A 26818-nucleotide genomic window follows, 5' to 3' on the forward strand; every position below is an offset into this window, starting at 1 on the left:
GTAAAGAGTACAGGCCTGTGGTCAGAGAAAGATGCGCTGCTGATTTCTATGTTTGAAATAGAGAAACCATGGGTTAAAATCAGATCAAGGGTGTGGCCATGGATACGTGTTGGACCAGAAACCCACTGAGTAAAGTCAATAGACTCAATCAGATTTAGAAATTCAGTAGAATATGGTTTGGAAGCACAGCAAACATGAAAGTTGAAATCACCCAGCAGCAATATTTTGTCATGCCTGGTGACTAAATCACCCATTAGTGCAGCAAGTTCACTTAAAAAGTCCTTATTTTGCTGAGGAGGACGATATATCAGAGCTATAGCAATGGGGTTAACTAAGACTAGTTGTAAGAGTTGCACCTCAAAACTGTGGTATGAGCCAGTAGGCAGATGTCGACAGTGAAGAGTGTCTTTAAAAACAGTGACAAGACCCCCACCCCCCGCCAGACAAACACGGGGAGTTTAAAAAGTGACAGCCGAGAGATATCATTTCCGAAAACGGAAATAACTCACCAGGCTTTGTCCAAGTCTCAGTGACACACAGAAAATCCAGCGCTTGAGAGGTAAAAAAGTCATTTAAAATGAAAGTTTTGTTTATCAGAGACCGGGCATTAATGAGAGCGAACTTCAACTGTGATGAAACAGTCGCTGGCTGTGTTTATCGGCACAGCGGACGAAGGTTGTAAAGATTTGCTCCACCACGGCGAGGATGATTGAAAATCCGAGCAGGAGCAGAGAGGATCCGCGTTGCGGATCACAAGTCCGTAGCAGGGCCGATCTGAGACGTACGGCGATACCGCCGCGCCTTCTCTGGTGTCTCCGGCGAGGTAGATCGACTTGGAACTGGCACAGGTATGCAGGGGGGAGAGATGGACAAGGTGGAAGCCCGAAGCGCGGTCCACAAACATTGCACCTTACGTTAGGCAAGGCAGTGACCGTACTACGAATGTTTAAAAGTAATAAACGGTCATAAACCAATATAGCGTTACAATATAAAACTAAATGAGACATATATAAAAACATAGCTAGTAGGGCTGCACGATTTTGAGAAAAAACCTAATTGTGGTTTTTCTGACAAATATTGCGATTGCGGTGCGATTTTCGATTTTTTTGGTTTTATTTATTTTAAAGCTTGAGTAAGAAAACTGTACTTTTTATGTAATTTATGTAATAAATATAACCTTATTGTAAAGTGTTACTGATTAGTTATCCACCGATTCAGACGTCTCCTGAGTTCACTGTTGGAAATATCAGTTGTTTTAACCATTCATTAAAATGAATCGGTTCAAAGGAGTCATTAGTTCGCGAATTGGACGTGTCATGCGCGTTGTGTGATTATCCCAGCAGTTAGGACATGGACATCCAAGATTTCTGTCAACACAGAAAACATTTCATCACTGGATATTTTTTCGTTTAATTAAAGAGTTTTTTTTTTTTTTTTTTGTCAGTTAAATGTCCGGAACGCTTTTCAGTTCAATTTATTTTGCACAATTCACACCCAGCGATAATTCAGGAAAAAAAAAATCTCCGAATGATCCACATGAAACTTTGGTCTTCCGACCTTTTACCACCGTGTCGATTTATTTTGATTAATATGTGCGAGGGAGAGAGAACAAGACAGCGCTTAGTTTGGAGACGGTGAAGTCTGTTTACACTTTCGCCTGGCTCCGAAGAGAGAGAGAGAGAATGCGCGCGCGCGACCGGCTCTCTCTCTCTCTCTCTCTGCTCATTCTTTCAGTTAAACATGCGCCCTGTCACTCACAAGCGCAGCAGTTCATCTACATTACTCATATTTTAGCACTCTTTTGCTCCACGTCGTTCTTCGCGAATCCAAAATAAGTCCAAACAGCTGAAGTACAAGTGCTCCCCCGCTTCCTCTCCCGTCACCGAAGAAGTGCCTTCGGCCATTTCTGCGCAGCTACAAGCTTTTTTGAGGTACACGTTGTGTGTTAGCTGCTTTGCTGCTGCCAGAAAGCCGGTGCACTGCATACAACCTTGTAACTTTCCATTGCCATTTCTAATTGGCCAGCAAGCCAGGAACGCGAGATTCGACCATTTTGATTGGCTAATAGGTTTGTCACTCAAATGTCAGAGGCGGGGGAAAAGACCTCAGACTCCTAAGGTTAGGTTATTGCGGGAGTTAAAACCTCAATATCGATGCGATAAAGGTTAATCGTGCAGCCCTAATAGCTAGTGCAAGAGATAACAGCAGGGAGGACCGCAGACGGCATGCCACAGACATCGGCACCATCTTTTTCCAATCACACATGATCCAGAAGTTGGTACCAGAGTGACTGAAATCCACGAGCTTACCAACCTCACTGCCTGGCGATATGTGGATTCAGGTCAAAAACCAGCAGATGACCTTACAAGGGGAAAGACTTTAAAAGACCTTGACAGATGGAGTCAGGGCCCCCCATCCCTGCTCCTTCCACCAGAAAGCCCTGAGATTGACACGTCTAAGCTTAAAAAAATCTGCATTCTGTGGAGTAGTAGCTGTAGATGTACCAACTGGCAATGAGTACAGGACATGGACAGAATTGATAAAGGCCACAGCACAGTAGCTACATGGGGTGGCTGGACAATCAGGAGAACCTACAGCAAACTAGGGATGTCATGAGAACCGATACTTCAGTACCAAGTCGGTATCAACATTTTAAAATCCTGACGGTACTTGTTTTTCTATTGTACCGTGAGTACCAATGGTACCGAACATTTATCCACTATAGCATGTAGGTTGAAACCAAACAGATTATTAGAACAAATTAGTAATTTTAAAACTTTATGTGAGATGTAATTTCACAAACAGTGAGTGATTCAGCTGTACCGTTACTCACTCACTCACTCACTCACTCACTCTCACTCTCTCTCTCTCTCTCTCTCTCTCTCTCAAAATGCGCAAATAGCTTCACATCCATAGTATCCACATTGATTTTGCTCTGCAAGTGAGCTGCACAGTGCAATACAAGACTTTCATCGTTTTATATCATGTCAATTTATAAATTCAAGCAATTTTAAACTATAAAGTGCTTGCACGCTCTCTGAGATGGTCTTCAGTCAGTGCACGCTCAACCAAAGCGCACACACATAGCCGCCTCTCACGAGTATCAGATTTTTTTGCGGCTTATTACACATAAACATTCAAATACACACACAGTTATGTCAAAATGCCCATCTTGGCGAATATTCACTTTGGTTATGTGAATTTGAACAGCATGTGTAACTGCATATTGTCTCCATCCATTATGTCTTAATGAAAGCAGCCTTTAAAACCTGCTACTGTCTACTATTGGCTGTCTGTATTATTAATGATAATCAAACAACAAAACAAACGTTTTAATAAGAATTCATTTATATATTCAACTGTATTTAACTATATTTAAGATGGTGTTTGGTCTAATAACTTACATACTAAAAGACAGATATATTGTTATTTGAATGTTAACGGATTGAGCAAATTATTTATTTACCAATAAATTCTGGCATACATAGGATCTGAATTATGCGGATATTCAAAACCTATGAGTTTGGTAAAAAAAACACACAAAAAAACAACAACGGTAAAATGCCTAACTAGAATGTACATTTCCTGAAGAAAATGTGAGTGGTGCTTGCAGTGGCAAAACTCAGCACGGTTGCTAGGGTTTTACTAGGCGGTTGCTATGGTGTTCTGGGCGGTTTCCAAGATATTCTGGGTGGTTGCTAGGGCGTTGCTAGGCAGTTGCTAGGGTGTTCTGGGTGGTTGCTATGGTGTTACTAGGTGGTTGGTAGTTGTCACAGATGGTTACTATTGGAGTTCTTAGCATTTTCTTGGCATGATTTAGCACTTACCTAATCTCTATTAGCATGTAGCTATTCACAGCTAGCATGCTGGAAATCCTGTTTGCTAGCATGAGTCAAAAGAGCCAACCCCCATCTCTATATGATGTTCTGATGCAAAGATATAGGTCTTGCAAAATGGTTGCTAGGGTACTCTGTTTGGTTGCTAGGGAGTGGCTTGGCAGCTGCCAATCATGAAAATCCAAAGGCTGCTTGTCAGTATGAATGATATAAACCAACTCCCATGCCTCTGTGACATTCAGAAAGGAAGATATCCCTCTATGGATTTTGGTTGCTAAGGTGCTTGACAATGGTTGCTAGGGAGGGGCTAGGAAGTGTTGAGGTGATTCATGATTGGCTGTATGATTATTTTCTCTGGTTTCCATGGAAAAAGTGGTACCAATTTACCATCTGATATAATGTCTGTATGGGGCTAATTTTCAAATAATTAATTATACTTTATTTATAGACCCCTTTCTGTAATGGTTACATTCTCATTCTGTAATATAATGTTACAGTTCATTTGTTAATGTAATGCAATCTAGATATTCTTTCAGAAACACTGCATGCAGACACTTCAGTGCACAAAAAAAAAGCCATCTAAAAACAACCACGTATCAAGCTCTTTAGAAGTCATTACAGGTGAATGTTTGATTTTTATACTTTGATTAACGTTTAAAGAATCTCACTTTTTTTTCTGTTCCTAAAATGTTTTTTGTATGAAATGTTTAAATCCCATTTTCATGTCAGTGTGTGACTCGTCCGCCGTACCACATCCAGGACTCTTTGAATAGTTGATCTGAAAAAGGGATTTTGCAAAGAGCATTTATCAGACAAATCCAAAACCAATGCATCAAAGACACCTCAACTTCTGCAGACTATGAGTCATTCCCAAAAGTTTCCACAAGATGACACTCTTTCGCCAAAATTAGACTCACTGTTTTGTGCAGAGCTTTTGAAGAAGAATTTACCTACATCCAAAGCCTTAGAAAGTCTATACGAAGATCCAGCAACAGAAACTGTGGAGAGAGACTCGAACTCCAGCATCTGTGGAGAAAGATCGTCAACATCTTTCCAGAAAAGTTTGCAGGGTGACAAACAAAGGTCTGCATTGTCACTGAACATTACGGTAGCCCCTTGAACATTTACAAAGCACTGACAAAAAGATATAGAGGAAAAGATGTCAAATAGATGACTTTAAAGTTAAAGTCTGTGTTAAATTAAAATGCAATGTAATTTGAGGTCATCTATTTTAGAAGCATCACCAGGTACAGGTAGAGACTGCCTGTTAGGAAAAACCCTGTAGCCTAAGCTGTTTTTCACCCAATGCCGACCACCAAAGATCTGATCTCCGGGGTGAGACTATTTAATACAATGCTTTCTGACCCAGAATATAATATAAAAATGTCTCAGAGGTTTCAAAGCACCTTGGCCTACTAAATGCCTTACATAACAGAATATAGCCAATTCAATTAAGCATTAAAACTAATCTCAGAAAAAATAAAATAAAAATTGCACAACAGGACACATATAGGACACTCAAACGACATCTTTGTCCCTTATTTAAGTCAAGTCAAGTCACATTTATTTATATAGCGCTTTTACAATACAGATTGTTTCAAAGCAGCTTTACAGAGATAACCAGCTTAAGTAACTTCAGTGATGTTTCATTTTTGTTGTAAAAAAAGTTATTAATTTAGTTAATCTATATATATATATATAGCCGCTCTGGAGAATGTGATGTCATCGTTCAGCTCAGTTGAGTTCTCATATAATGGTGTCAATGCAGGCAGATCAATATTATTGTTGAATATTAAATTAAATTATTTTTGTCCCCAACTAAGCAAGCCAAAAGCCAATGGCAACAATTGAAACGTGTTTGTATGACATGTAGTTAAATAAAATTACACATTAATGATAAAGTTACAATTTGGTATATTTGAAATATGTGATGTCAAATAACACAAATAATCAAGTACTTTACATGTCGTTACACACATCAAAATAAGAGTACTTCTTTAAAGCATGACAAAATATTATTAAAGGGGTCATATGATGGTTCTAAAAAGAACATTATTTTATGTATTTGGTTTAATGCGTTTTGTTTACACGGTTTTAGGTAAAAAAAAAAAAAAAAAAGTCATTATTTTAAACATATACCATACATTATTGTTGCTCCACTATGCCCCTCCTTTCTGAAACGCATCGATTTTTACAAAACTCATCGTTCTGAAAAGTATGCTTTGTGCTTTGTGTGCTTTGATTGGCCTGCGATCCAGTGCATTGTGATTGGCCCAAAATACCTTAAGTGTGTTACGGAAATGTTACGTCCCTTACCCTATTTGGAACATCAGCTCCCAGAGCAATAATGATAGGTGATAATGTCGGTACAATTCAAGCCCGAATCTGATCCGGAAAATGCAGATGACCAGGCTGATCGATCAACTTTGCCAGCTCGACTGGACCAGACCGTATCAGATTGGTAATGTTTTATTTAATTGTGGACATAATTACTGATTATAATGACTTATACTGTCTTTTTACACATCGCGCCGCGCCGCGGGTGTGAGAACACTATGTAAACATAAAACCATGTCTGCATTTGTGGATGTAGGAACGACAAACAAGCGCTAAACTATACTGTTCAAAACTCTCGTTTGAATAGTCAGTAGAAAATTCTTAAAATATGAAAACATACTTACAGGCTGTGTCTATGAGTCAGAAGCACAATGTACTTGCAAAGATGGAATTGCCCCACTTTTTAGAATCAGCCTTTGTACACAGCCGGCCCTGTACTCTCCCAGGCTCTGGAAACAGTCCTCCGAAAAATGCGCAGCACACAGTCGAATATTTTGGTTGTACTGTTCTGGAACACTGTTGTAAATTAAGCTTAACCACTGTTTTCTAATTGTATCCTCTTTTGGAAGGCCAAACAACTTTCGCAACGAAAAACACAGCGTCTCCACGACATGGCGGCGCCGGCGGCAACAATAATACAAAGAGAATAAAAGTTACGCCTCCTTTCTTTGCGTATACATTTGGGCAGTGTTATGAAACTCTGCCCCCACAGACTGACGTAGATTTGTGGGGCCGTGTTTGAACGAAGCGTTTTAGGAAGGCGTGGCTGAGCCTTAACTTTTACAAAGAATCTCTCTTTGGGTTTGAGACTTTGAGCTTTGTAACTCTGCTACATTACACACTAAAGAAAAAGGAAAACAAGAAATCGCATCATATGACCCCTTTAAATCATAATGATTTATTTGAAGCTGTCTTTTGTTTAGTTATTATTATATTATCTGCAAGTACATTTTTTTTTAAATACACTTTTAAGATTTGAAGTACAATTAAGCATGCATGCCTCTTTTTCACAAGGGAAGCAACTAATATGTACCATTCAGGGTAGATAAGGCACAAAGTTGTCCCTTTCAGGGAACTGCCCCAGTGACAAGCTGTTATACTCCTACAATGCAGCAGAGCATTCTATACGTACATATCCGCCAGGAGGAATGCCCAGGGGCTTTTGATACTAATTTTGAACTCACCATCCACTGCTTTTTCACAGGCTGAAAGAGTCAGCATTAAGGGCAGGCATTCATTCACTTGCATTGAGTGGGCACAAAGAATCAGACTCTGCATCTTATGCAAGCTTATATCATATTTATCTGCAATTATATGCACCTTTGCATTATTTTACATTTGTCTAGTTCTCATGCACTTCCTTTACAGATCAGAATGAGTGATCAAACAAAAGGGCTCCTCATCAGCCTGTTTTAAACGCTCAACCAAATGGAGACCAGTGTTCAAACCAAATTAAAAAGGAAGAGATCATCTGAGAAGCATGCCAACCCCTTGAGAAGCTCAAGTCTTGTGCATCACCCGTGCAGCTTCTTCATGCCCGGTAAAAGGGCATCACAAAATCCCACCTTAAAAGACTTTGTTAAAAACTGTGACATTAAAAAGACAACAAGACCACTGGCAGGTAAAGAAAATGTAGGTCAAACGAAATCAAATAGGCAACCAAAACATAATATCCAAGAAGTGCGTGAATACATGCATCACAAGGCCATTGAGAGAAGGAAAAGGGGGCTGCAAATGAGGAAAGAAGCAGAGCGAGAGGATGAGAGGTATAAGGAATATGCATGAAGTAAGGAAACAAAGGCAAGCGCTCCACAGGGCCAAGAAAGAACAGCAACAGGAGTACAAGGTATGTAAATGAATGTTGTCTGGAAAAAGCCATAAGCAAATGTTCTTATCTAGACTATTTAAGAACTCAAGGGTTACCACTTTCATGCTGTTAGAATAATGGGATATAAATGTGCACTTACAAAGAACAGAGGCGGTTCCGAGGAGAAGAAGAGATGTGCTCATGTTGCTGACACAACTGAAGAACAATTGCCTGCCTTTCCTAGAAAGAACCCAAGTGTGACAGTGTGAGTCTACTGCAGAGCCCATTGCTCCCTTTATCAACCTCAAGAGGGCAGTGTTGAGTCAGCAAGTAGTAAAATCACAGAAATAGACATTACACACATACAAGGTCAAATGCACGTGGACATGAAACACCACACCCAAATAAGCCTGTTGAACATTTCATTTGACTTTCATTTAACATCACAAAACTTTTCAATAGATGTTGGAATATGCTGTGGGGATTTGCTCCCATTCTGGGTTGTGTCCAATTCAGAAATGAATTGATAATGCCTTTTTAATTCCAATTCAGTTCCTTAAAGGTACAGTATGTAAGATTTTTGTAATAAAATATTCAAAAACCACTTTCACAGTGTGATATATTTCATGCAGTTGTGCACTTACATTATCCCAAAAGCTCCCAAGGATTTGTAAATCCATAGAAATATCATTACAATTTGAAAGAACTTTTTTTATGTAATTTATTTTACTCACGTGATGGCTAAGCATTTCAAAACATTTCTTATTATTATTAGTGTTGAAAACTGTTTGTTTTTTTTACATATTTTTGTTATAGTGTAGATAGACAGTCAATTGTTCAGCTCTGAAGGTCACATGGCCATATACTGGATTTATGCAACAGTGTAATTTTAGTATTATTTATATATTTATGAATAATTTGAATTAGCTTTTATTTTAATATTTTTATTTTAGCTTAAGTTTTAGGAATTTTGTTATGTGCTTTTTTTCTTCATTTTTATGTGTTTGTTGTATTTCTATTTGTCTTTAATTTATTTTCATTTCAGTTTTAGTCATTTTAGTATACTTCAACTTACACTTATTTTATTTCAGTTATATTTCATTTTATTTTATTTTATTGAAAGCAATTTTAGATAGTTTTAGTTAACCATAACAACACTGTTATGCATTTGTTTTAATGTGTGATTTATGCATGTTAGCATCGCTCTTTCTCCGCTGTAATCATTCTGATCATACTTTCATTACACATCTGCCATCTTTGAACCAGCAGGGCTGAGCAGGTGGACCAGACTAAGAGCTCAGGCACACTGAGTGAAGCTGGCAGTCCTGTGAGTGCAGCTGATGTGAGCTGGGCCCAAAACGCTTTGGCAACTCACAGACACAGAGTAGAAGCTCTTAGGAAGACAATTGGTGCTCTGGAAACACACATGGACGATGAGGCAGCCTGGCTGCGAATCAAATACCACAAAGGAGCTCTGATACAGTCACGATCCGCTGGACAGGGCATCAGTGGAGCCGAATCAAGGGAAACTTTGTCTGATTGTGTATCTCTGGATAGAGATAAAGAGACAAACCACAGACACAAAAAGGAGTGACTATTAGAGATTAAAGAGATCCAAAAGAGATTAAAGATGAAAAGGATGAAGTGGTTATGTGCCACAGTTTACAGGAACAGTTGACCCTCATTAAAGCATTTAAGATCTTTGGAAGAATTTGTTTTTATTATTATTAATATTTTACTATATATTGTATATATGGGATTGTGTGCTGCAGAGACAACATTTTGACCAAAGACTGACCAGACAGAAAAAGGACAAGAGGAGCAAAGTGATAGCAGTGAGAGCATTGAAGGAACTGTTTATCAATATAATATTTTTCTTTGAGGACATATAGGGTAAGATGACCTCAACCTTAATTTTTACAGTAGATTTTTACATACAGTAGATAGCACAAACTCTCATCTCAATAAATTTAATTAATTGCTGTGCTCTTCTTATTTTTTCCCGCACATCTAAATATTAACATTTGTGAAATTACTCAGTCAAAACCGATCTATTTTCGTGTCTCTGGAAAATAGTGATCTATGACACTGTAAAAAGTTGAATATCAAAATGTTATATATTTTTTAATACATTCAATATTTTTTGTGTCTGTTTGATAATTAAGGATTTGTAGACACAATCATGTTTTTAGATTGCTTTTAGTTTGAAGTAAAAAGATAAAACTAGACCCTTTGAAGTAAAAACATAAAATTAGACCCTTGGGGTAATATTGCGCAAAAATCGGCACAGAAGGGCCAGAGTGGCATGTTGTTCCTAGTGCTATTTATTTATTTATTTATTTATTTATTTTAATACTTAATAAAAATTCATGGAGTAATTATTCAATAATTCCATGAGTTCTTTGCTATTCATTAAAGTCCCCCCGCAGTCAATTTTATCCTTTAAAACTCACCTTTGATCACCAGAATTATATATTTAAAAGTTTTTTTCCTTGAATTGTTTTTGTCATGCCTTAAAATAGTTTGAATGTAACTTTACACCCTTGCCTCATTTAGTATATGCAGTTATATGAAAATGCAAATTAGCCCCGCCCCCACTCACTCACACCAGCTCAGAGATCCACTCACGTTGACGTAATTGGTTAGGTAAAAAAAGGTTGTTTGTGATGTCAGAAACACCAGCGATTTCAAATCGCGTTTTTGGTCTTTGGTTTACTGCAGTTTTAAGAAAATACTTAGCAATGGTGTTGACTTATGAATTTGCACATGGTTTGTCTTAAAGCATATTAAAAACACCACATAGACATATAAACAATATTGAAAGCTTGATTTTCACCACAGGGGGACTTTAAACATATAGGCTAATAGAGTGCAATCATTCAATTTGAATTTACAGTGTTGCTATTATGACATACCATCGATGTAGATATACATGTGTCTGTATATAAGTCATAGAATACATTTAACTTTCAGATGAATCTCTTTTACTAGAATTTTGCTTTGTCTTTCATTGGTTATTCAATTTTCCAATTAAATTGTCAAAACACAATTTTAAATAGAATAGTTGATTTTTCAAACTTTTGAGTATAAAAGAGAGAATACATTGGAGGACCAAGCAGATAAATGATTTAAAATGTGGTAATCATTTAGTACCACGGTATTTATACCATAGTACCATACTATACCATTACTGTACCACAGTACTTATAGAGTAGACTGTAGCAGAGTTACAAATTGCAAATGTGTACTAAAGGCTGTGCATGGCAATGTATGTCAAAGTACTGAATGCATATTTATGTCTGGCTCCTCTATTAATGCAATTTGTAGTGGAGTGAGCTGAGTGAGTTGTACTGCCAGCGGCTCCACGGCCACCTTTCTCTGGCCAAGTGCCAGCAGTTCCTAAGGGAAGAGGAGTCTTCAGGCTTAGAGAGAATGTGGTTCTGGGAGAAGACATAAGCTGAGCTTGACTGGTTGGAGCATTGCAGAAGGTGAATAACGGAAAACTTGTAATGATGTTACATAATCACAATACAAAAAAAGATTCTGTTACAGTTACATTGGATAATTATTGTGCATTGAATGAGAATGAGATTGGGTGACCAGTTTAAATATAAATTGTGATTTGAACAGACACATAACAGACATCTTACAGTCATTTTATTTTGGTTTCTTGTAAAAAAAAAAGAAACAAAGAATTTTACGTTTACATTATACACTATATTCTAATTAGAGTTCCCTTTCAAGGGAACTCGCGTTGCGTCGAGTTTGACGCTATGGGAACGCTTTGCGTGATGACGTCTTGAAGCACATGTAAAATCAGTCCAATGGTGTGGCGGAACGTCAGAGGCGGGTGACATCACGTACCAGGAAGCTATAAAAGCCGGCCCGAAACAGAAAACGAAAGCTTTCTGAGTCTTCAGTTGCGCTCTCTGTGAAATCTGTCTTGTTATTTGGTGTTGTCTGTCTATTATATATTATATCAGTATGGCGAGCAAACAGCAGTTTAGAGTGTGTGTCCATCCCTGCCCGCGTTATTTAACGGGAGGTGACACACACACTCTTTGTGTTGTTTGTTTGGGAGAGGAGCATGCCCAGTCAGCACTCGAGGGTGGTGACTGTGTGCATTGCTGTGCGCTTCCATTGCGTACGCTCCGATCCCGCTTGGCTCGGTTCAATCCCGACCACGCTCCCCAGTCGATCTCAGACCTGGGGTTCACAGATGGATTTATCAGTGGATGTTGAGACGGGCTCTGCCTTATCTCAGCATCCTTCTGATAGGTCCAGTGCCTCTCATCAGGGTGTGGAAGCACGCGCTGCGGTTTCTTCCCCCCCGATAGAGGCACCAGTACTGCAACTATCCAGCTCTGAGGAGTTGGATGTTGTGAGTATTGACGCTGAGTCTGAGGATTCGCCACCTCAGTCTCATGCATTCGAAGAACTGCTCGATGTAGTGACTAGAGCAGTAGACAGACTTTCTCTTGATAGAACCTTGCTTTGGCTCTCAACGAAGGCGGTCGCATTTTCTTACCCTCCTCTCCCTTATCTTCCCTGCTTTGCTCCTCTCGTCTCGTCTACTGTCTTGTACTTTGAGAGACTCTCTCCGCACTACTCTACAAATTAAGAAATTATGGATTTGATCAACTGGTCTCTCAACGCAATTGACACCATCTTCTCGACGAGAAGCTTGGGTTCGGGGGAACCTGACTGCCCTGCCGGAACGTTCGCAGCTGGCTACACGATGGACGCATGGGAGAGGTGGCGGGTCGTGTGTCTGGCGGCTCTTTCCGTGGAGGACGTTGAAGATATCTACCTATTCGGAACCATGATAACAGGTTTTCTGCTGTTTGGATTAGGCATTGCCCTGGTTTATCGAGGAATTAAGAAGACGGTGACAGCTGTCCAAAGCCCCACAAGGCTGCCCGTTATGATTGAAGCAGTGGGCAGAGCTGTTGGCACTCAGACTGTGACTATGAACCACAATATGGATAACATCATGGAGAAGCTCACAGCTTTGCAAAGGCAAATGGATCGTTTCGGAGACCCAAACGGACCAGGAGCTGTGTAAATTGGAATGCGGCTACTCGTCCCAAGACCAAACAACCACAATCTTATCTGCTTTTGGCCCCCCTCTATCAGCACTGGCCTTGGCCGAGGCCGCTGCTGGAACAACAACTCCCTCTGGAGAGAGCACTGCAGCGAGACGCTCTCGTTCCTTCCCCGACTCCACACTGACACCTGCTGTTTGTTGACTCTGTCTGGGACCTGATCAAGGTTGTCTCCATGGCAACTGCTGTGTTTCGCTATGACATCCTGCGGACTGAGGCACCTAGATTGGGATGCCAGGCGTAGCGACTCTTCAGGCCTACACATACACGAACTCTTACATAGATACAGATATGCAATCACCCTACCACACCCCACATCCCACGCCTTCGACGCTTTTTACCACCAGTTTGTCAGGCGGGTCTGTGACCAGCGCCGAAATGGCTGCAGGACCGGATGGCTGCTTGCCTTTGCTGGATTACCTCCAACCCCATCTCCCCTCCCCCCTACCCCCTCCCCCCTCCCCTGTTGCAAGTCTTGTGTGTTCATGTTGTGTACTGATTATGTGCAAATTGCTGAGGTGTTTTACTGTCCCCAAACTGTACTCCCTATTGGAGCATAGTCTGGGGGTTGCCTTTTTTTCTCCTCAACTCTCCTCATGTTATGCTGTATTCTTACTAACTTCAGGTAGGTCCTAAATTGCATTTCGTTGCCTTGTACCTGTACTTGTGTAATGACAATAAATTGAATCTAATCTAATCTAATCTAATCTAATCTTGAGTGGCCAGAGGATAGGCAGGACGTTCGTTCGAAAAGCAAACTCGACGAACGCTTCCTGCCATCTCATGCACAGCCTCAGCGTAGGAGTCTTCCGTTTTTCCCCGATCTCCACACCGAGGTGTCGAGATCGTGGGGAAAACCTATGTCATACAGAGTATACACACCTCAAACATCACATTACTCTTCCATCTACAAATATAAAGAGTATGGTTATGGGGAGATGCCGAAGGTGGAAGAGACGCTTGCTAGCTATCTCTCTCCAGCAACGGCATCTTCCCTGAAGGCTCCTACACTCCCCACTAAACCAGTTAAATTCACTTCCTCCCTGATTCATAAGTCGTATGCAGCCGCTGGTCAAGCTGCAGCGTGCCTGCATACGATGTCCCTTATGCAAGCTTATCAGGCAGAATTACTGGGTGATTTAGAGGAGGGCGGGGGTATTGGTCCTGACACAGTAGCCGAACTGCGTAGAGCCACAGATTTGTCTCTCAGGGCCACCAAGGAGACCGCTAAATCAATCGGGCGGTCTATGGCAGCCCTGGTGGCCACTGAGAGGCATCTGTGGCTCAATCTGAGTGACATCAAAGATAGAGAGAAACATGTTCTATTAGATGCTCCGGTTTCTACTGTTGGGCTATTTGGAGATGCAGTGAACAGTGCGGTAGCTAAATCACAAGAAGCTTCAAAACAGGCTGCTGCACTCCAGAAACTTCTCCCCCGCCGCTCTTTCATTGAGGCTGCTGAGCGGGAGCAGCCTCACTCCTCTAAATAGAGCGCTGATCATCGTGCCACTCAAAAGCAGAGTGTGTCCTCCCGTGCTCCCCCACAAAAATCTCGGGGACACGGAGGGCGCGCTCAAACCCAGCAGTCTTCGAGGGGTAGATCGGATCTGCGGACCGTTATTACTGCCAAGAAGGCTGCTGGGAAGAAATCCTGACGTCCGAGGGCTCAGGACAAATGAGGGTAGTCCCCCCCGAAGCAGAGCGGTTAACACCTCTTTTTACGGTGCCCGTCTCTCTTCGGTACCCTCAGGGGACCGTTCTGCCAACCCTGCCGCCTCTGGTGTTACAGGGCGCAGCGGTCTCCGGCGAGCACATATCTCAAGGACCACCCGGAAACGTAGTGGCCTCGGGATGCCCGCCCCCTCCGAGGAGGGTGTTAGAGCAGTCTGTTCGGTTGTTCCCTGCCGGTGCGCCGTTACAGGGCGACGAATTGACTACTCAACAACAACAAAATCCAGAAACCAGTCTCGAGAGGCTGGTACCTCTAGTAGAATCTTTGACAGCGTGGAAGCTACTGTCGTATGTTTCTCGTTGGGTCCTGCAGACCGTGGAAAAAGGCTATCAGATACAATTCAAGAAACGCCCACCTCGGTTTATGGGGGTCCTACCCACAGTGGTGGCCCCCGAGCAGGTTCTGGTTATGGAACAGGAAGTAAACACTCTGTTAGAGAAAGGGGCCATAGAATATGTACCTCCCTCCAACAGGGAAACCGGGTTTTACAGTCGGTATTTCATTGTTCCAAAGAAGGACGGAGGATTGCGTCCCATTTTAGATCTTCGAGTTCTGAACGAGTCAGTCATGCAGCTCAAGTTCAAAATGTTAACATTGAGACAGATCGTGCCACAGATCAGGTCCGAGGACTGGTTTGTCACGATAGACCTCAAGGACGCATATTTCCATATTTCCATCCGTCCGTGTCATTGGAAGTTCCTGAGGTTTGCTTTCGGGGGCAAAGCATACCAATATCGTGTTCTTCCATTCGGCCTAGCTTTATCACCCCGCACTTTCACCAAATGCATGGATGCAGCTCTGGCGCCGCTGCGCCTCCAGGGTATTCGCATCATGAACTACATCGACGATTGGTTGATTTTAGCTCAGTCGCATCAGTTGGCGGTTCAACATCGAGATGTTGTTCTCGCCCACATGAAAGAGTTGGGGTTACGGCTGAACGCCAAGAAGAGTGTGCTTTCTCCACTCCAGAGGACCACTTTTTTAGGCGTGGTTTGGGACTCGCAGGCGCGCCTGTCACCGCCACGTATAGAGTCCATCCTTGCAGCTGTGAAAAGTGTAAAGCTAGGCCAGCTACTCACTGTCAAACAGTTCCAGAGACTGTTGGGTCTCATGGCAGCAGCTTCCAACGTGATACCTTTTGGACTGCTGCACATGAGGCCCCAGCAGTGGTGGCTCAGGACCAGGGGGTTTTCCCCGAGGGGCAACCCATTTCGCACAATCAAGGTCACGCGGCGATGCTTACGTGCCCTGGTTATGTGGAAGAAACCTTGGTTCCTGTCCCAGGGCCCAGTGTTGGGAGCTCCTTGTCATCGCAAACTGCTAACGACGGATGCTTCCCTCACGGGTTGGGGAGCGATCCTGGAGGGTCGCTCATCTCAAGGTCTGTGGGAAGACCATCATCGTTCCTGGCATATCAATCGCCTAGAGATGTTAGCTGTCTTCCGGGCTCTGAGGAGCTTTATCACAGATCTCAGGGGACACCATGTGTTAGTGCATACGGACAACACGTCGGTAGTCGCCTATATCAACCACCAAGGGGGTTTGCGCTCGCGCCCATTATCCAATCTGGCACGCCATATCCTCTTGTGGTCCCAGGGGAAGTTGCTGTCGCTCAGGGCAGCCTACATCCCCGGGGTTCAGAATTTAGGAGCAGACACTCTGTCGAGACAGGGGCCGAGGCCCGGGGAATGGAGGCTCCACCCCGAGGTGGTGGAGCTGATATGGAGGGAGTTCGGCCAAGCACAAGTGGATCTGTTTGCGTCTCGAGAGACGTCTCACTGTCCACTTTGGTTCTCCCTCACGCATCCAGCTCCTCTGGGACTGGATTCTATGGTACAGGCGTGGCCGAGGCTACGTCTGTACGCCTTTCCCCCAGTTGCTCTGCTCCCGGGAGTTCTGGAGAGAGTTCGCAGGGACCGGGTTTGCCTGCTTCTTATAGCCCCGCGCTGGCCGGGCAGAGTATGGTTTCCCGATCTTGTGTCCCTCCTCGACGGGCATCCTCTGGAGCTTCCTGTCAGGAGGGACCTTCTGTCCCAAGCAGGGGGCTCAATATTTCACCCCCGCCCAGAACTGTGGAACCTGTGGGCTTGGCCTCTGAGGGGGCCCAGCTCATAGAGTCAGGTTTCTCAACTGAGGTTGTTGAGACCATTCTACAGTCCAGAGCTCCCTCCACAAGGAAACTTTATGCCCTGAAGTGGAGAGTCTTCACTTCTTGGTGTAGTGACCGTCGGTTGGACCCAGTTAACTGCCCAATTGGTACAGTGCTGGAGTTCCTGCAGGACCGGTTCACGGCAGGTCTGACCCCGTCCACTTTAAAGGTTTATGTGGCGGCCATAGGTGCTTACCACATTCCTTTGGGTGGAATGTCTGTGGGGAAAGACCCTTTGATATCTCGTTTCCTTCGTGGCACTTGGAGGCTGAGGCCTGCAGTTCGCTCTAGGGTGCCACCATGGGACTTGTCCATTGCACTACAAGGCCTGTCCCTGGCCCCCTTTGAGCCCATTGAGGAGGTTCCTGAGAAGTTTCTAACTCTGGCTATTTCTTCTCTCAAGAGAATTGGGGATCTTCAAGCATTGTCGGTTGCTCCGTCATGCTTAGAGTTTGCTCCGGGTATGGTGAAAGCTTTTCTACATCCGAGACCGGGTTATATCCCCAAGGTCCCCACTAATGTGGTCAGACCTATTGTTCTGCAGGCCTTTTGTCCTCCTCCTTTTCAGAATGCGGACCAGGAGGCTAATAATTTGCTTTGCCCAGTTCGGGCGTTAGACGCCTGTGTCCACAGAGCTGCCCTGTGGCGTAAAAGTGATCAGTTATTTGTATGCTTTGGCTCCCCTAACAAGGGAGGTCCGGTGTCTAAGCAAAGAATGAGCAAGTGGGTGGTCGAGGCTATCTCACTTGCTTATGAGGCGGCTGGGCAGCCTTCTCCTTTGGCTGTCCGGTCGCACTCTACGAGGAGTATGGCGGCCTCTAAGGCCCTTATATCAGGAGTTTTGTTACAGGACGTTTGTGATGCGGCAGGCTGGTCCTCACCGCACACTTTCGTCAGGTTCTACTCTCTGGATCTAGACTCTGCTCCAGGGTCTCATGTTTTGTCTTCCTAGTGCTGCTCACCAGATTTCACACAGGACAGACATTTGTAGCTATGGAGGCGTTGGTATAGACGTTCCCATAGCGTCAAACTCGACGCAACGCGAGTTCCCTTGAAAGGGAACGCCTCGGTTACGACTGTAACCTCGGTTCCCTGAAGAGGGAACGAGCGTTGCGTCACCTTGCCATATCTCCTTCATGCCTGTCAGCACGACTTCAGACTTTACGAAGCTTTCGTTTTCTGTTTCGGGCCGGCTTTTATAGCTTCCTGGTACGTGACGTCACCCGCCTCTGACGTTCCGCCACACCATTGGACTGATTTTACATGTGCTTCAAGACGTCATCACGCAAAGCGTTCCCATAGCGTCAAACTCGACGCAACGCTCGTTCCCTCTTCAGGGAACCGAGGTTACAGTCGTAACCGAGGCGTTTTCTTGCTTTTTTTTCGCTGCGTTTTTGCAGAGAAGAATGCTTGTTTTTTTCCCCCACATTAAAAATTACTAAGCTTTTTAATAAAATGAGGAACTGCTGTTGTGTTTGTTAACCAGATGAGACTTTTGGAATTAAGCTGTAGGTTTAATTAGATTTTTGCGGTTCTCTGAGTGTTCAAAATTTCAGACAGCTGCCTTGACAAGAGGGAGCTAAAAGACTGAAGTCAACGGGATGACTGCAGAAAAACAAAAGAGGAAGTGGGCCTTCAGCTCCCCTCCTGAAAGAGGAAGTTGACACTTCTGAGGGGTCAGCCAGAAAGAGAAAGAGAGGTGAAAATTTCACTTGAGACTTTTACAATTTTACCATACATTATGCAATTTTGTGGCGGGATGGATCAAAAGCCAGACCGAGAAAAGAAACAACGGAGCCCATATACCAGAACACCAGGCCTTTGAGTTCCATTACAGCCTGACGATCCAATGTATCAGCCCAACAATTTCAACAGAATGACAATCCACACAGAAAGACTTCCACCCCCTCCCTTGTGAGCCAGGTGCTGCATTTTCAATGATCAAATTTAGTTATTATTAACTTGATTATTTTTGGATTATTTACTGGTTTAACAGCAATGCTTCATATTCTCTGTTAAACTAACACTCTGAATCTGCTTTCAATAGGTACCAGTCCAGCCCTACTGCAGGAAGTTCAATAGCAGAAGTGGGCACCAATCAGTTAAAACTGGGGCTGGATTTGGCAGTGAGGGTTATGACATTAACTAACAGAATGTATTTATTGAGAATAGAAAATACATTATGGCTAGAAAAGCAACAATATTGGTCACTCCATTTCATTAAAAGGTCATTTTGCGGATTCAATAAAAACAATGAATCTGATTCTAAACTTTTGAAATCACATGCTGTCATCACCAGGGGTACGAGATGGAAATATTTTTTTCTTGTTGTCCATGGATCCAAGATTGTGTGAAGATCTCCAAATCTTCTTTTAAATAGCTTACGAGCAACAACAAAAAGTTTGAAAACTGAAATTGTGCAATGAATGACAAATTGCATTTGAAAAATTAAAACTGGCTCTCTCAACTGCAACTGTAAATACAATTATTATTTTAAAGTGTTTAATCTATTTGATTTTGAAAAGTTAGGTTTACGTTCACTGTGTTAAACTCAAACACATGGCGACTGCATCAGACAATTGAAAATTGATATCCTAACGTTTAGACACTGCCGCAAGGGGAATGCCACAGTGTGTCTACGTTCAGTAGCTTTTGTCGTCGGCAAAGTTACCATTCAGATTTGGTGGTATTCCACCCCTAATAATATATTTGTTACCCATTCAGTTCATAAACTGCTAAGGCAGACAAAAAGGTATGATTCTCTGGCCAGAGGGGGGTGTGAAAGTGTGTGAAAGTGAGTGTGTGAAAGATGGTGTTCTGTGACACACCAAGACAAATAAATTATGTCAATCAAAACAGCTGTATTTAAATTTATTAAGTGGGCCCACAGGGTAAAATATGCCCAATAAAATAACGGCCATGGATGATTTTGGCTAACTATCCTGAGCTGGGTTATTGTTGTGGCAGAAAGAAACAGTGCCACACCTGCGCAGCGCATAACTTTGGGAAGGCAGAGAGCAAGCAAGCTTGCCCTGTCCACCCCATAATGAACTTTTTCCTTTTGCAGGGATGTCATGATGGATCCCATCGAACAGAACTGATTCTGTTCCAAATGTATACAAATATTATCTTGTTACTGTTTAACCTGAAATTTCACAGGTCTCATCAAAAGAGGACAACCGGCCAGACAAGCAGATGAATTAATACATGTTGTCACTAACAAAAATACTTAAGGTCTCCATTAACAGGTGAAAGCAGCCAGGAAATGGTTCACTCCCCAAACAAGGTCCAGTGGGGTGCGGTTGTGATCTCAGGAAAAATCTTGCAACTATCAGCAAGGTTGGAGAGTGTGACACCTGGGTCCGTCCACCTTAAACTACACCAACCAGCCTCAGCAACCCCACACGCCAAAGGCAACGCAAAGCATAAAGTGGGGGATCAAGGACGTGCTAGCAACGTATCTCCCTCGCCAATGAGGGAAAGCCTATTGCAATGGCTCGCAAAGAGTCACCCTGGTGAAGATGGAACATCCATGTGGCAACGAGATGATCAACACACCTGGTGTCACAGTCACCAGCTAACTGTCACTGTCACTGTCATCGTCACTGTCATCTGTTAGTCTCCGTCTGCACTACATTTCCCAGCATCCTCCTTGGCCCACACCTGCACCTCCTTCACCATTACACGCACCTGCCAGCTCTCATGATCGTCTTCACTTCAGATCCTTATATCCTTATTATGTTCAAGTGACTGGAGAGGGAGCTATGGTCCGGCAACCCCTCGGTGAGTTTTTGGGATGCGTGTTCTTAATTTGTTTGGGAAAGTGGGACGGGGGTAGGGTTTTTTCCGCGAGTTGTGTGTTTTTTGTTGTTGTTTTTTTTTACTATTAATTGTTTTGAAAGAGTGCCAGGCTTGTACATTGTTTATTTTCAACTTTTGTATGAATCCTAGTTTACCTTAAAAGGGCAGCGGCATCACTTTTAGCAGCTGGAACGTGCGTGGCCTGGGTCATGTGATCAAGCAAGCTAAAGTATTTTCACATTTGAAATCTCTGTCTGCTGATGTGATGTACTTACAGGAGACCCATATTAGGCCCATGAGAGAGAAGATGCTTAAATGCAGCTGGGTTGGCCATTTCTTTCAGTCCATGTTTTCTAGCAAGGCAAGAGGAGTTGCAATTTTAATCCGTAAGACAGTTCCTTTTATGGCGCTTTTCCATTACCAGTACCAGCTCAATTCGACTCGGCTCGCTTTTCGCTCCGTTTTCCATTGCAGATAGTACCGGAGAATACTCCGGTACATTGTAGAATACTCCATCTGGCGCGTGCAATGATGACGCAGTGAATAGTGACGATTCTCTCTGACCAATCAGCAGTCTGCCGTGTTTTCACGTCACATTTTAGTATCGCCTCAGCTCGCTTAGAACCTCGCCGGAGGTGGTACGAAAAAAAGTACCTGGAAGCAGGTACAGGTACAACTTTTACACAGTGGAAAACCAAACAAAGCCGAGTCGAGTCGAGTCGAGGCGAGCTGGTACTGTGTAGTGGAAAAGCGCCATTAAGACATGTTTCCACTTTGAGTGATCCAAACGGTCGATATATTTTGGTAACTGGTTACATTTATTCATTTCATGTTACACTTCTTAATGTATATGGACCTAACTTTGATAACCCTACTTTCTTTACTAAAATATTTAATTTATTGTCTGATTTTACTGATTCGCATGTTATTGTAGGTGGTGATTTTAACTGTGTGCTTGATAATGTTTTGGACAGGTCAGCCAAAATAAGCCAGTTACCTTCTGCCTCCATAGTTTTTAATAACCTTATGTCCTCTATGAATCTGGCTGATAAGGAGACTGATACTGCCCACAGGTAGAGACTACACAATCGCTTCCGGAGTGAACGCTGGCGCTGTTAGCTGCCGCTGCTCCTGTGATGAAATTTTATCTTATTTGCTTTTATTAAGAATTTGTTTTAATGCCTAAATTTGTGCCTAAATTATCTGACCCTGCAAATTTACTATAAGCCAACGAGTATATTTTAGCTACCCATTATAGCAATTTTTTTGTCTCTGTTGCTCCTGGTCGATGGTGTGTGTACCTGTTGACTGTCTGCACCCCTAGCGCCTCCAGCTTGGAAATAACAATCATGAAGATCGCCGACTTACTTGGCCGGATCATTTGTCTGTGGGCCATGAAGATCGCCATTTGTTCTGCCTTATTCCATCCCGCGGGGTCGATGCTTCAGTACTCGGTGGAGGAACTTCTCCAACTTCGGTTGCGTTTTACTGATCCTCCATCAACACTACGCTTTCATCCGGACATCACCGGCCAGCACCGTCGGAAATATGTTCACCGTGGATCCCGGCGATCCTACAGCATTAATGATTCGTGTAAAATACGGTCATTTTAGTCGCAGAAACCTCGTCCAATGCGGAGGTCAGAGCGGATTGTTGACCACAGCGTCCTCTCCAATCTTAAAAGATCGTCAGGTATTGACCCCAGTAAAAACAACCTGTCATTTGGATTGCTTAACATCCGCTCGCTCTCTGGTAAAGGACCTCTACTACATGACGTGTTGTCTGACCGTAAGTTGGATTTTTTCTGTCTAACTGAAACCTGGCAGAAACACGGTGACTACTTTCATTTGAATGAGTCTGTTCCTTCAGGATATACTTTTATTTGTAAATCCCGCACTATCGGCCGCGGTGGGGGTATTGCGATTCTCTATTCACCTTATTTTTAACGGAAATACGGACGCAGCCAGCTGACGGTATTTTGTGCGAGACTTCCGGTCAGGCACTTCCGGTCACTGGCGAGCGTTGTTCGTAACAACAAACTCATCGTTATGGCTTCGAGGAAGACCGGGATTGTTTGTGCAGTTAGAGGTTGTCATAATAACTGGCACAAAAGAAAGATTTACTTGGAGCAGGAGTGTTTTAATCATCGAATTATTGACATTTTAATAATCAGGCGCCCTATACGACCGGCGACACACTGGCTGCGTGGCGTTTCGGTTGCGTGGTGTTTTCTATGTCTTTGCACACCAGAAACGTCTCTGACGAGGCGTTGCTGCTGCTAGGTGACATGATAAGCCTCATTGGTGATATATTCGACATATGGGGAGAGAGTTGTGGAAGGCACTTAATGTTAAACATAAATATATAGCAGCAAAGACAACGTCGGCAGTATTGACGGCAAAATAGGCTACAGAATATTTCGTTCTGTATTGACAGGTGCAATATTTGAAAATCGATAATATATATTTTTTTTACATTTAGGCTATATCTGCATTTATGTCAAAACCTAAATTCAAACATCAAAATGTCATTTATTTATATGTATTCATATCAAAATGACATACAAACATATTTTCCTATTCTATTTTGCCTGGAAACGCTTCCGAAACGCTTCCAAAACGCTTGCGTGTTGCGTGAAAAATAGGTGTCGATTCTATTTCTAGCATGCACGCGTTTTCCCATGTTAACAGGTTATTTAGAGCTTGCACACTGCCTGCGTGACACGCGCGTGCGTGTCACGCAGGCAGTGTGCAAGCTCTAAATAACCTGTTAACATGGGAGCCGAAATAACGGACACGCCACGCAGCCCATTTGAAGAAACGACCGTATGTTTGTTCTTTTCATTTCGTGAACACAAGACCTACAGAAGACCACCCGATACCAGAAAAGTGGCTGGGCTACGAAGTCTGAATAAAAACTCCAAGGAGAAACAAAATCATTATAGTAACCCCTGTATAAAATCTAGTCATCATGGCATGATCATCATGGCATTTATTTTGTATGATTTATAATTATTTATAGCCATTTACTTATTGCTATCATGTGCTTTGGTTGCATTCTGATGACATTATTAAAGTCCACATGAATTCAAAATTGACCATATTTACTTTGTTTGCCTAAATTGTTAGTTTTGTGGTGAACAATTCATCCATGCAAGTCAATCCACACAAAAATTTTTTTTGGCTTTGTAATCTTTAATCAAAATCTGAAAATGCTCCTCCCCTCTGCCTTGGAGGACCTTCTCTGATGACGTATGTTTGACGGCTTGGTTTGGGAAACGCTTAACCACTCCCCTCAAACCGTTAGTCTGCTATGAGCGAGAGATGGAGAGGAGGAGCGCTAGAGTAAAACCCTGCCCTCTGTTCAATATTCCTTTTCACTGGGAAATACGTCACAGCACTGGAGAAAAGTCGTTTGCAACTTCCGGTTCACGCGGACTTTAATACATTTGACATGACAAAATAGCCTACCTCCATAGATATATTAACTTAGTCCAGCGTTGGCTCGACCGTGTTTAGGGCGGTGCTGAAGGCGCCGGCGAAGTTTTGGCAATCTGCCAGCTAGATGCATGAGTGTTTTCAACCAGGTCCAGTACCCGACCTGGGTGAGGCGGGGCTTTAGTTCTTTGTTGTATTCATCTGCTAAGGCATGTGTAACATTTTTCTGTAAACTCTGCATAATCCTTCGCAATCGATATCGTTAGTTAGCCCAGAGAAGCGAGGAAACGGAAGTGCCGCACAAAAACCGGAAACTGGACCCATATTTACTTCCGCGTTCGAAAATAAGGTGAATAAGGAGAAATGGAAAGTATCACAATTGACTGTGCCCACATATTCCTCCTTTGAATGCATTGCCATAAAGATAAACGGGGCAATACCGACTATTCTCATTACTGTTTATCGCCCCCCTAAAAATAACTCAAGTTTTTTATCTGAACTTTCTGACCTTTTAACTGATCTGTGTGCCATGTCTTCCAATGTAATCATGTTGGGTGATTTTAACATTCATATGGACAATTTGAGAAATGCAAGTACATGTGATTTTTTTATCTTGTTTGGACAGTTTTGGCTTGCAGCAGTTTGTGAATTCTCCTACTCACTCCAAAGGTCATATTCTTGACCTTATTTGCTGCTCTGGTTTATCACCATATAATTGTATTGTTTCTGACCTGTCTCTATCAGATCATTTTCTAGTCTCTTTCTGTGCTCAGTTGACAGTTTTTAAGTTAAAGACGGGCCATAGTATCACTTTTCGGAACATTAAGAACATTGATGTTTCTAATCTTGCTGATGAACTGGCCAGCTTCTCAAACAAAGTGAACTTCTCTACTCCTGACGCTCTGATTTCCCTTTACAACAGTGGACTAACTGACATCTTGGATGTTTTTGCTCCTGTTAAAACTCGGACTGTTTCTTTTAATGTTTCTGCTCCATGGTTTACCCCTGATCTGCATCTACTCAAAACTAAGGGATGGAGGCTTGAACGTTTATATGCTAAATCTGGTTTAATGGTACACAAAGATATGTTGAGTGATCATATGTACCATTATAAGGAAGCTCTGCTTAAAGCAAAATCAGATTATTATACTAATATAATTGGAGCCAGCGAAGGAAACTCTAGATCTCTTTTTTCTTTAGTAAAGAAGGTTTCCTGTCCAGCAGATGCCATGCCTTTAAGCCTGTGTTCTACAGAACAATGTAATAATTTTATGACCTTCTTTGAGTCAAAAATTAATAAGATTCATCAGCAGTTGGCTATCAGTAATTTAGCTCTAAATCCTCTGAGTCTCTTAGTCCCACAAATGACTATACATTCTACTTTTAATTCTTTTACCCTACCACCTACAGCAGAGATACGGGATTATATTCAAAGATCTAAATCTTCCACTTGTGAGCTCGACCCAATGCCTACTTGCTTGGTTAAAGCCTGTGTATCGTCACTGTCCTCATTATTTACAAAAATTATTCATTCTTCGCTTGATACCGGGCATGTACCGTCCTTCATGAAAACCGCTGTCATTACTCCAATTCTTAAAAAAATAGGGGCTGATCCATTAAATTTTGAAAACTATAGACCGATTTCTAACCTGCCATTTATTACTAAAATATTGGAAAAGTGTGTCAAAGCTCAAATTCATGAACACCTGTCCAAGAATGCATTATATGAACGTTTCCAATCAGGATTTCGTTCTCATCATAGTACAGAGACGGCCTTGGTCAAAATAACTAATGACTTGTTAATAGCAGCTGATTCTGGTCTTCTGACTATACTAGTCCTACTTGATCTTAGTGCGGCATTTGACACTATCTCGCACAAGATACTTTTGGACAGGCTAGTATCTATAGGAGTCACGGGTACCCCCTTGTCCTGGTTTAGATCATACCTCACTGGTCGTAATCAATATGTCCAAATAAAAAATTATAAATCAAGGTCATTTAGAGTTAACTTTGGCGTTCCTCAGGGATCTGTTTTAGGGCCTCTTTTATTTATGATCTACTTACTTCCTCTGGGTTCTATTTTTAGGAAATACGGTATTAATTTTCATAGCTATGCTGATGACACCCAGTTGTATTTATCTTCTAAACCTTCTAGTTCTTCTCCTCGACCTGTTTTGAATGAATGTTTATCTGAAATTAAAGCTTGGCTTTCAGGTAATTTCCTCAAACTAAATAGTGACAAAACCGAAATTGTATTAGTAAGTGCTAAATCAACTTTGGCTAAATCTGATTGTCCTTCTTTAGTTATTGATAATACTGAAATTTATCCTTCTCAACAGGTCAGGAGTCTGGGTGTTATCCTGGACAGCACACTCTCCTTTGAAGCACATGTAAATAACATTACACGTGCCGCATATTTCCATTTGCGTAATATTAGTCGTCTTCGTCCTTCTCTCACTAAGAGCAGCACAGCAATTCTAATTCATGCGCTGGTCACTTCACGAATTGATTACTGTAATGCTCTTCTCTCTGGTCTTCCTACAAAACTTCATCGTAAATTTCAACTGGTTCAAAATTCAGCGGCGCGTGTCCTGTCTAGGACTTCTTTACGCGA

The 26818-nt window shown here is 42.4% G+C and overlaps 1 protein-coding gene across 1 annotated transcript in view; it reads right to left on the reverse strand.

Moving 5' to 3' along the window:
- gpsm1a (G protein signaling modulator 1a) overlaps window positions 1–8227 on the reverse strand; it is a 28687-nt gene extending 20460 nt beyond the window's left edge. Inside the window, exon 1 of the mRNA XM_084415120.1 lies at window positions 8141–8227. The gene's annotated coding sequence lies outside the window, so the exon portion shown is untranslated. The remainder of the gene's footprint in view (window positions 1–8140) is intronic.
- Between the last annotated feature and the right edge of the window lie 18591 nt (window positions 8228–26818).

The sequence above is a fragment of the Rutilus rutilus genome (assembly GCF_951802725.1).
Source record: "Rutilus rutilus genome assembly, chromosome: 7".
NCBI lineage: Eukaryota > Metazoa > Chordata > Actinopteri > Cypriniformes > Leuciscidae > Rutilus > Rutilus rutilus.